The sequence below is a fragment of the Psammomys obesus genome, unplaced genomic scaffold (genome assembly GCF_907164565.1).
Source record: "Psammomys obesus unplaced genomic scaffold, mPsaObe1.curated_primary_1811, whole genome shotgun sequence".
Taxonomy (NCBI): domain Eukaryota; kingdom Metazoa; phylum Chordata; class Mammalia; order Rodentia; family Muridae; genus Psammomys; species Psammomys obesus.
Genome location: NW_026596069.1, coordinates 21,064,133 through 21,074,406, shown reverse-complemented (window position 1 = coordinate 21,074,406; position 10,274 = coordinate 21,064,133).

The following is a 10,274-nucleotide window of genomic DNA, read 5'->3' as shown; positions in this document are numbered from 1 at the left end:
TGTGTGTGTGTGTGTGTGTGTGTGTGTGTGTGTGTGTGTGTGTGTGTATGTGATGTCTGTCTGTCTGTCCGTGTCCTCTGTCTGTGTCTGCATGTGCACCAGACACTTGCTCCTGACTATGTTGAGGTAAAGGTTGAGTCAATTGTCTTCTTTTACTCTCCACCTTATTGTTAATTTTTCTAAGGTAGGATCTCTAGCTGAATCTAGAACTTGCCGTTTTGGAAAGATTGACTGGTGGACAAGCCTCCAGGATGCTCCTGTCTTTATGCTTCACCCTGGCCATGGGGTTTTAGATGCCCACTGCTGTAGCCTGTATTTAAATGGATCCTGGGTACCTGAAATCAGGTCTGTGCCATCTCTGCATGAAGATATCTTAAACATATTTATCTGGGAACTAGAAAGATTGCTTAAGACCACTGGTGGCTCTTCCAAGGAACCAGGACAATTTCCAGTACCCAGACAGCAGCTTATAATCATCTGTAACTCTAGTTCCAGAGGCTCTCATGTCCCCTTCTGCCCTCTGGCTGTACCAGTAATGCACAGGGTCCACATGCATACATGCGGTCTAAACACGTATACACACCAAATTAATACATAAAATTTTAAATGTGTTTTTCCAATAATTTTATCAGTATAAATTTATTATGGGAAATAACTGGAAATACAGTTAAAGTTAGTCCTAATCCCATCCAGAGAAACTTCAAAGATTACTAATTTGAAGGACTTTTATATGTAAATATACAAAAGTACTTTTATAATTCAAAATTGTGCGTAAGGAGGAGCTTTTATCCAATAGAGGTACATTTTCTAATATACACATAATAAAATATGTGTAATTTTCTAAAATACACAATATGCATTATGTATTTGGCATATATGTGACTTGCCTCACCTTTGGGTAATTAGGTTGCTGTAGTATTAATTGTGTGTGGAACAAATTTTAGCATATCTAATATTAAGACCTTGGAGCCTAATAACAAAAGATAGATAGGAGGGCCAAATATGATAAAGTATGCTGTGCCGACCATACCTCAGTGTCAATGAGCATAGAAATACAGTTGATGGTTCTGGAGAATAAAAAGTAATGGGAACAGTACAAAGACAATGTTTTTGTGTGTTGCAAAGTGTTGCCACAGAAGAGAAGTCATACTATAGTTATGTGTTCTGTTTTTCTAACCATCTTGAACAAATACATGCCTGATTGTGATTTGATTAAATAACAGAACCCAAAAACATACTTACTTACACTGAGCAAGAGAGTTTCCTGACTCCTTATGATCTAGTTGTTGACAAATCATAAAAGATTCAAAGTTGAGTTGTGAGTTGAAGAGCCTTTGGATAAAGCTGCCCACAGAGTTATTTGATATGAGCATGCTGTCCTGGTGGCACAGCTTGGACAGACTCCCAGGCTCAAGACACATTCTCAAGCATCATTAAGACCCTTCTGTAGATGCCATAAAAAATGAGGCCAGCCCCACCCAGACTCTTCCCCGTGGCCTCCTTACCCAAGAGCTTCAAACTCTTAGTCTGCTCTGCTGGATCCGTTCTTCCACTTGCAAAGTAATTCATCGAGGTCTTAAGCAAAATAGATAGAACTGAGTCCTCCTCCATCCCCAGTAAAACCACTTAAAACCACCAGCTTTACAACCTGTAGCACAGTGCTATATCGGTCACTTGTAGCATCCTTTGCCAAACATGTTAAATTTGGTAGCAATACTTAACATTGCATATGCTTCAAACATGGTCATTTATACAAAATAATCCCTTTTCAGATTTTTAACACTTTTGTATTTATGAGTGCTTTGCTTACAAGTATGCAATGTACTATGTGCACACAGAGGTCAGTAGACTCTCCCAGAACAGCATTTACACACAGTTGTGAGTTGCCATGTGGGTGCTGAGAACCAAACTGAGGTGCTCTGCCAGAGCAGCAAGTGTTGTTAACAGCTGGCCCATCTCTCCAACCTCTTATTTAAAGAAATATTCTGACAGACAGCAAGCAGTTGCAAATTGGTCATACCATATTTCCTGATGCATTCAGTTGTTTGCTTTTTTTTTTTTTAAGGATAGTGTGTTAAACCATTAGATGAAATGTAAATACATCCTGATTATACAGAAAAGGCAGGAATTGGCTAGGTGCCTACCCTGTGCTGTGCTGCACACAATGCTAAATACTCTGAATCTAAAATGCTGAAGAAGCAGGTTGTGGTAGCACAGGCCTGTAAGCCAGCACTGTGGAGAAGGAGCTAGGAGAAAATTTGAAGGTTTGAGGCTATCCTAGCTTACACACCAAGTTCCAGGTCAGCTACTAAAAAGACCCTGCAACCCCCCAACCTTACCTCCAGGAAAAAAGGAAAAAAAAAAAAAAACCAAGCAAAATGCTACATGACACAAGATAAAAGTTATACTACTTTCTCAACGAGAATTTTTCCTTGGAAATATTTGCATCTACTTATAGGTAGCCCATCTTATAGGTAAGCTTACTCCACAAATAACTGAAAGAACCCCTTTAATCATTTTTTTTGCTGTTTTTTACCTGCTTTCAAATCATGCCTTCCGTCCTCCAGCTGTAACTCTTATGTGCAAATGCAACGGACTTCTGAAAAATAATTGATGTTCTTTAGAAAGTGTGGGGGTTGCATGGGGACATGGCTCAGTTGTTAAGAGTACATTCTGCTCTTGCAAAGGATCAGAATTTGGTTCCCAGCCAATCATCTCTCAGCTACCTATTACTACATCTCTAGAGGATTCAATGCCCTCTTCTGGCATCTAAGGGCACCAAAAACTCACAAGCATATAACCTCCTATATGCATAGATACATATATTTCAAGGAAAATAAAATCTTTTAAAATGAAGGTAGAAAGCAGAATAAGGGACACCTTCAAATATTCTCTAGAGCCTGGGGCTATAATATTTTTTTTTAACTGGAGTAGCACCTTTGCGGCTATCTTTGAGGTTACAGACCTTGAACTCTGGAGTTTACCTTGGATTAGATAAATTAACCCAACATAATCACACGATCCAATTGTGTTGAGAAGAACATGGTACTACAGGTTTTCAAGATGGAGTATGGGGTCATTAGCCAAGGAATGTCAGTGGCCTTTGGAAGCTAGAGAATATATCTTCTAGAATATCTCCAAGAAGGCATCCAGGGCCTATGCCTCAGCAACTGCCCAGTGGGATTTCTGCTGAACTTCAAGCCCATGCCGCTGAGAAGGAATTTTTATGGTAAGTTGTGTCTTAAACCATTAGGTTTGTGCTATTTGTAACAGAGGCAATAGAAAACTCCTACAATTAGTACTCTGAACTTTTGTTCTAGGTTAGTTTGTTAACATTCCACATCAAGCTTAATAAGTCAGTTGTTTGTTTGTGACTGTGGCGTGAATACTTTTATGTTTATTGATTTCACCCCACTGGCCAGGACTTCAAAATGGAGAGTGTGGTGGCTCCCCAAGGATCAGTCTCAGTTTGAAGGAAATCCCCCAAGTTCCCATTTTCATTCTGGCGTACACTCTTCAACACCTAGTAAAGTTCCTTCCCCATCTTGGGTCTCTAAAGTGTGTCTTTGTTTCATTGTAGTTCTAAATGGCTGTTAAACCTTATCTTTGGGGGTAATCACACATCTTTAAATTCTTTACTCAGTTAAATAATACATTGTTTAAGAATTCCTTGCACTAAAGCATTGTTTCCTTCCCGGAATAAGTCCAGTTTAATAAATCCCCGGTACGCTTCCATTCTGTCTCTTGGCCGAGTTGGTTATTAGGTTTAATTTAACAATTAGACCTTCACACTCACGTCTGTCCGTCAGGTTGCCCCATCCTGCTGCTCCCTTGGACCATCCTGCAGGTGTGTGTTTGGTGACCACGGGGTTGGACATTTTCTACCTGCAGAGGTTAGAATGTTCCAGGGCATGGCGGCACAGGCCTTTAAACTCAGCACACAGATCTCTGTGGGTTTAAGGACTGCATAGGGAATTCCAGGCTAGCTAGGACAACATAGTGAGATTCCTTCTAAATAAGGAAATGAATGGGTGGATACTCCTTCTACTGACCTCATGTCTGAGTCTCACCACGGCTCATCTGGAATTGCTACTTGACATTTAGTGAAAAATCTTTAATAATTACAAAACTATCCTGGTCTTCTATTTTGACTTATATATATATTTTTTCAGAATGTGTTGATTTTCAGAATGACACTTTATTGTCATGATTATTGCTAGCACAATCTGTAATCCTAACTGAGGCCCACAGCTTCTTTTCTGAAGTGGAGAACTTTTATTGCTGCTATTCTTGGGACCACACTTTTTCTTAGTTTTGCCAGTGATTTTCAGCTTTCCTCTGCTTTTGAGAACTGCCATGTTGCTCTTAAGCATTGTATTGGGGTTCCCCACCCCACCTTTTTTCTTTGTCTTGCCTTCTTTAGCTTTGTTATCTTCCATTCTAATTCCCTTCTCAGAATGCTGCCCCTTATCAATCTTTCTATTTATTTTCAAAGTAAGACATTCACCAAAACCCTGGAGTGTGGTGCAGCAGGCTTGTATTATTGTTCAAGCCTTAAGCATTTCTTTAATTCTTATCATCATTTATTGGGGGAGCTTTGAATTAGTACAGTGACTTTTTTTAATTTGTAAAGTATGAGATTTTTGACTGTTCCTGTTAACTTTTAGTACAATCGCATTTTAACAATACTATCAGAAGAAATTTGAGTACTATTTATTCAACCCATAAGTGTAGAATTCAATGATTTTTAGTAATTTAATATAGAATTCTCAATTAGCAATTCTAGGACATTCTTGCCACCTCAGTAAAGAGCCTATATGTCATTTTCAGTCAAACTATGATGATATTTTAGGCAAAATATGTAGTCTGTATGGAGCCGACTCTGAGCCGCATTTTTTCCTCCTTCTGTACTGCTTACTCCTGGCATACATTAATGCATACAATTATTTAAATGAGTTCCTCTGTCTCAGCTGGCACAGGAAGGGTGTTTGACAGTTGTGCATAACTGTCTTGCACACCACAGGTCTACACTGCCCGTCGGAGGAAATGAAACCATCTTCTCCTTCTTCACAAAGTATTATGGGACTCCCAGGCTCAGACAGTGATTTCCATCACGTCACCTAACTAGGCCTGATCTGCTGTTTGCATCTATTGGGTATTTCACTATTCTGTGGCCTTTAACTAAAAGCACTTAACATTTACTGTGCTTGAGTCTCTCATTTGTGTGTGTGATTATACTCACCCACAAGAAACATGAAACTTCTTGTGAATTCAATGCTCAGTTTCAATGTATTGAAACCCTATGAGCCTGACTTAGAGACAATTTTCTAAAAAAAAAAAATATTTTTTTCTTAGCTCTAAAGAACACTAGTGGAAAAGACCACCTTGTCCCTCCCCAGAATGTCAGCTAAAAAATCACAGATTCAGCCAGAACAACCTCACCATTTTATTACCCACAGTGCCTCCTCCGGACCACACGCCATTCTTGAGAGAAGATAGTAGCTTCTTCCGGCATTTTTGTAAGCTTTTAACCAAACCACTTTATCTATAATTGGGTCCCACTGGACCGAACTGCTCCACATAGGACCCTCCTACAACCTGGTCCCCCATGACGCTAAAATTTAAGTAGGATGCTCCCATGAGTAGCTGTTCTGGTTTGCTTCCTTTGGCTGGATTCAGCGTCAACACCAAAAGCAACTTGTGAAGGAAGGGAGGAAGGGCCTATTTCACCTTATAGCTTACAGTCCATCATGAAGGGAAGCCCGGGCAGGGGCTGAGGAGGGAGACTGGAGGCTGGGAAGCGAAGCAGAGGCCATAGCAGTGTGCTGCTTACTGCCTTGCTCCTCATGCATTACTCAGCTTGATTTTTTTTTTGTACAGTCCAGAACCTCCTTCCCAGCAATGGCACTGTCTGTATATGCCTGGGTCCTCCTGCATCAATCATTAATCAAGACAATGCTTCAAAGATTTACCTACAGGCCAAGCCGGTGGAGGCATTTTCTCAGTTGAAGTTCCCTGTCCCTAGATGACCCTGGCTCGTGTCAGGCTGACAAAAAGCGGCACAGTAGCTCACTGTGGCATTGATTCATTTACGTTAGATTTATTTCTTTGCAACGTTTGCAACGTTTGCAATGTAATTTTTTTTTTTCTTCAGGGAAAGTTAAACATCTCTCATGGTGTTCACACTGTGGGAGGTCTTTCCTAAGAGCATAGAGTGGTAGGAATGCCTTAGGCTTCAGGCCACCTAGTTCCAGCACCCGGTAACTATATGCTTCATGTGGCCACACTGTGCTTAGGGCAAGCACTTTAATCTGGGCCTCCGTTTCTTCTTTTGTGCAAAGATAAATTGTAAACTGTGCTTATCAGAGTCGAGGCTAGGTGATAAAGGGCATGAGAATGATTCAGACGGAGTTGGTGCCTCTGCCGGTGAACAGAACTGGGTACAGCAAGGCTCTGAGGCAGGCATTCTCTCTTTGAAGAAGGTGCATTTCAGCAATGATGGACCCAGTGAGCTCACAGACACTGTGCAGTTTCGCAAAATTCTGAATGACAGCAGCCTTGTGCTGCTAGCACAAATACCCCTAGCCCTTGGGATAGCCAAGGACACACTGTTTGCCTGACTTAGGAGGAGAACTGGATCTGTGATATCAGGTGCCCTCGCCCAGCCCCTGGTGTTGCAGGACAAATGAGGGGGAGAAAGGAAGGGGCGGGTGGCACAGCATGCCTGTGGGGAATCTTTATGCTACATTCTGGCATAGCACTTCCTGAAATCCAAACACTCTACGCTTGAACCCGATCTACAAAGTCATTAGAAAAGAATACTTGTCAAAGTAAATGGCTCGGGCATATTTCATTTAACGATGCATTCAGTATTTACACTGTAGCCTGTGGGTCTCCATTGATTTGTTCTCTTACCCCGCCCGATAAATGCTGGGGTGAGCTTAAGTTTGGGGGAAGCTGCTATGCGTTCATGCGCAAAGAGAAAAGTGGTGTGCCCTAGAATTGCATTACGCCTGACTGGCTTGAGTAGAGACAGTGATAGATGGTGGCAGCTGTCACTCACCTTCATCCCCCGATAAAACTCGGGCATTTCAAATTTACAACTAGGGGCAAGCTTTAGAACTCTGTTCTTTCCTTCCAACTACACTGCCTGTTATGATTCAAGTCAGAATGGTTCCCAAAGACCCTTGTTTGCTTACCTAGTAGTGATCTTTTGTGAACTTGTAGAACATTTAAACCTTATAAAGTTAGATCCATTTTGAGTTCTTGTCTAGCTCTCTGCTTCCAGGTCAGCTGCCATCATCCCGCTGACATGGATGGAGCCTCTCTGTTGCTAGATGATAGATGGATATCCCCTGAAGCCACCAGCCAAAAGTAATCATCCCCCTCTAAGCTGCTTCTGTCAACTGTCTTGTCACAGCAATGAGAAGGCAAATGTAATGAATGCCTTTCTTCCCCTTGTTGCCAGGGTTGGGTCAGAGTATGAAGACCCAGAGGTTTGAATTCTCCATAGTTTTAGAAGCTCCAGTTGATCCCCGGCCCATGACTTGTCAGTAACCTCCAGTTTGTGGGCTGAGCAAGCACCATGGGACTCTTCTCCCATCTCCTCTGTAGAGTCTCCCATCACCCGTGGAAGGCCGTCTCTCTAGGCGCTACTAACCACCCATATATGGTACCTGAAACAATTTTCCAGCTAGATAAGTGGTTCTCCCATCTGGCTGTGAATAGCAAACAAACAGAATTGCATAAACCTGAAAGTCTTCATATTTCATCTTCAGTCACTGACTCTGAAAGAGATCGGAGGTGAAACTAGAGAGCCGTTTTGTGGTTGCTATTGGTTTTGCTTATGCTGGAGTACCTATGTGATAGAAACACATATGTGTTCCTTACTAAACATACCAGGTCATCTAACACGGCCAGGACTAAGAATTTTGAATTTGGAGCTGAAGAGATGGCTCAGTGTTTCAGAGCTTTTGTTCTTGCAAGGGACTCAGGTTTAGTTCTTAGCACCTACATGGCAGCTCACAACAGTCTGTAACTTCAGTTCCAGAAGATTTTACGCCTCCTTCTGGTCTCCATGGGCACTTCACACATGTGCTGTACAGGCAAACAGAGGCATAATAAAAGAAAGAAATCTTTTTTTAAAAAACAATTAAATTCTAACTTCCTGTTGTTTCTTAAGTGGCTAAGCCTTGTTTTTCTAGATAGATATAAGAAACACTTTCATTTATTTACTCTGTGTGTGGGTCTAGACATCTGTGTGTCTGCCTGTCTGTATGTGTTTATGTCTTGTGTGTCAGTGTCTGTGTGTATGTATGTATTTATGTTTCTCTGTCTTGTGTGTGTGTGTGTGTGTGTGTGTGTGTGTGTGTTTCTGTCTTCTATGTGTGTGGTATGTGTATTTTAGCACAGAGGTGGAGTTCAGAAGGCAACTTGCAGGAGTTAGTTTTCCTCTTCCATTCTTGGAGGATTGGACTAAGGTTGTCAAGCTTGAGAAGCAAATGTCTTTCCCTGCTGAGCCATCTCACTGACCTAAGGGCAGACGCTGTGTTTTATACACAAAAATAACCTGCTCAGAGTCTGAGCACACAAGCCACGTCCAGAACATACTCCAAAGGAGCACACAAGTCTTTACGGCCAGAGCATGTGTCACCATGCCTGTTCTTTTCCATGTTACATGCTCTGGTGCAGTGAACACTGGGGTCTTCTACCAAGGGTGGCATATTGGCAGCCCCGAACGCCACCTCTCCAGTAGTTCTTTGTTTTCTTTGCTTGATGGGCTAAGTTGAAATCCAAATCCAAATGTGTATCATTCAGGGCAAGGATTTTTCTTAAAACCAATGATTTGTCTTTGGACCACTGGCAGCCCTGGCCCACGCTTGAGCCACATTCATTTCAACAAGAGTCGTTAGAGATGGAGGCAAGCCAGCTGGGGATGCCAGCTTTTAACTCCCGCTCTGGGGTTTAAAGAGGCTGTCCAGAGAGTCCTGCAGCCATACCCTTCTTTAAAATCAATTTAAAAAAGCAAAAACATGAAAACCTCATTGTAGCAAAAATACTGTCCAAGAGATTGCACTTCCCAAATGGGTAACTATGCTTTTCTTTGAGCATGTGGGAGACAATGTCCCCACTTGAGTTTGATACAGGGGGATGATTTGAGACATTACTCAGGTGAAAACCTTTTGTTAACCAGAAAATTGGCCCCTTTGCCTAACCGTTTTTACATATAAGTAGGCTTTACCTTCTGTTTTCTCCTAAATGGCACTTATACATACACCTGATTGGCATTCTATTCATGTGGACAAACTGCTCCCATTATGTGAACGTGCAGTAGCTGGAAGTCAATGGGAAGCAAACAGCTAAAGCGATCAGCAATGCCTCAGAAATTGTAGGACTGATAATAACAACGTACGAGGTTACCAGGGCTGAGACGATGACGTCGGCGTGGACTCTGTACATTCGCCATCGAGTTCTCAGTGTGGACCTCTCTCCCCCTCGCCTGCCGCAAGTAGGATGAACCTGGGAATCGTTTGAGAGAAGGGCATAAAGTCTTTTCCTTGCCCTGTCACAGCACGAAAGGAGAGCTCAGTTGGCCACCAGTGCACCCAGGACCTCCTAGGAGCACAGCTAGACGTGGAGTGGCTCAGACAAGACCTTTGCCTTCAAAACACTGCGTGTGGGAAACGCCCTGAGAGAGCCTGGGAGAGCAGAAAAAGGACTCAGGTCACAAGGGTAGATAATTTGTACTCAGCATATGGGTACCTCATCAACTCACAAAACTCTTGTCAACACGGAAAGTTCTAGAAAGTTTGAGGAAAGGCTGCACTGGCAATGGGGAAAAGCAGCTAGTTTGTAAGAATGAAACAATTGTGACTGTTAAAGACAGTGGAGCAAATCTGGTGTGTTCTTTCAAGACTAATTGCACATACTTTATAGATTATTACCATAAATTCAGATAAGTCACTTCAAATAAATGTTCATCTTTGTTCAAAAATCATAATAGGTGTTATACCAAAAAATCTCCAAGACATATTTCTACCTTTCCCTACCCAACCACCAACCAATGCTGTCCCGGAGCTATTTTCTTTGCCTGGCCCCTGAATTTTATACAGGTCCCACATTCTGCATTCACTGTTTGTGTCTGAATGCAAACAAATTTGCTCACTTTCATGAAGCTATTAATTTGAAGCTTAATTTTCTCTTTGTACATGTATGTCTTTATGTACAGCACAGGCTGACGGGTCATGAGGTGCAGAAGCGTGTTCTGCTTGCAC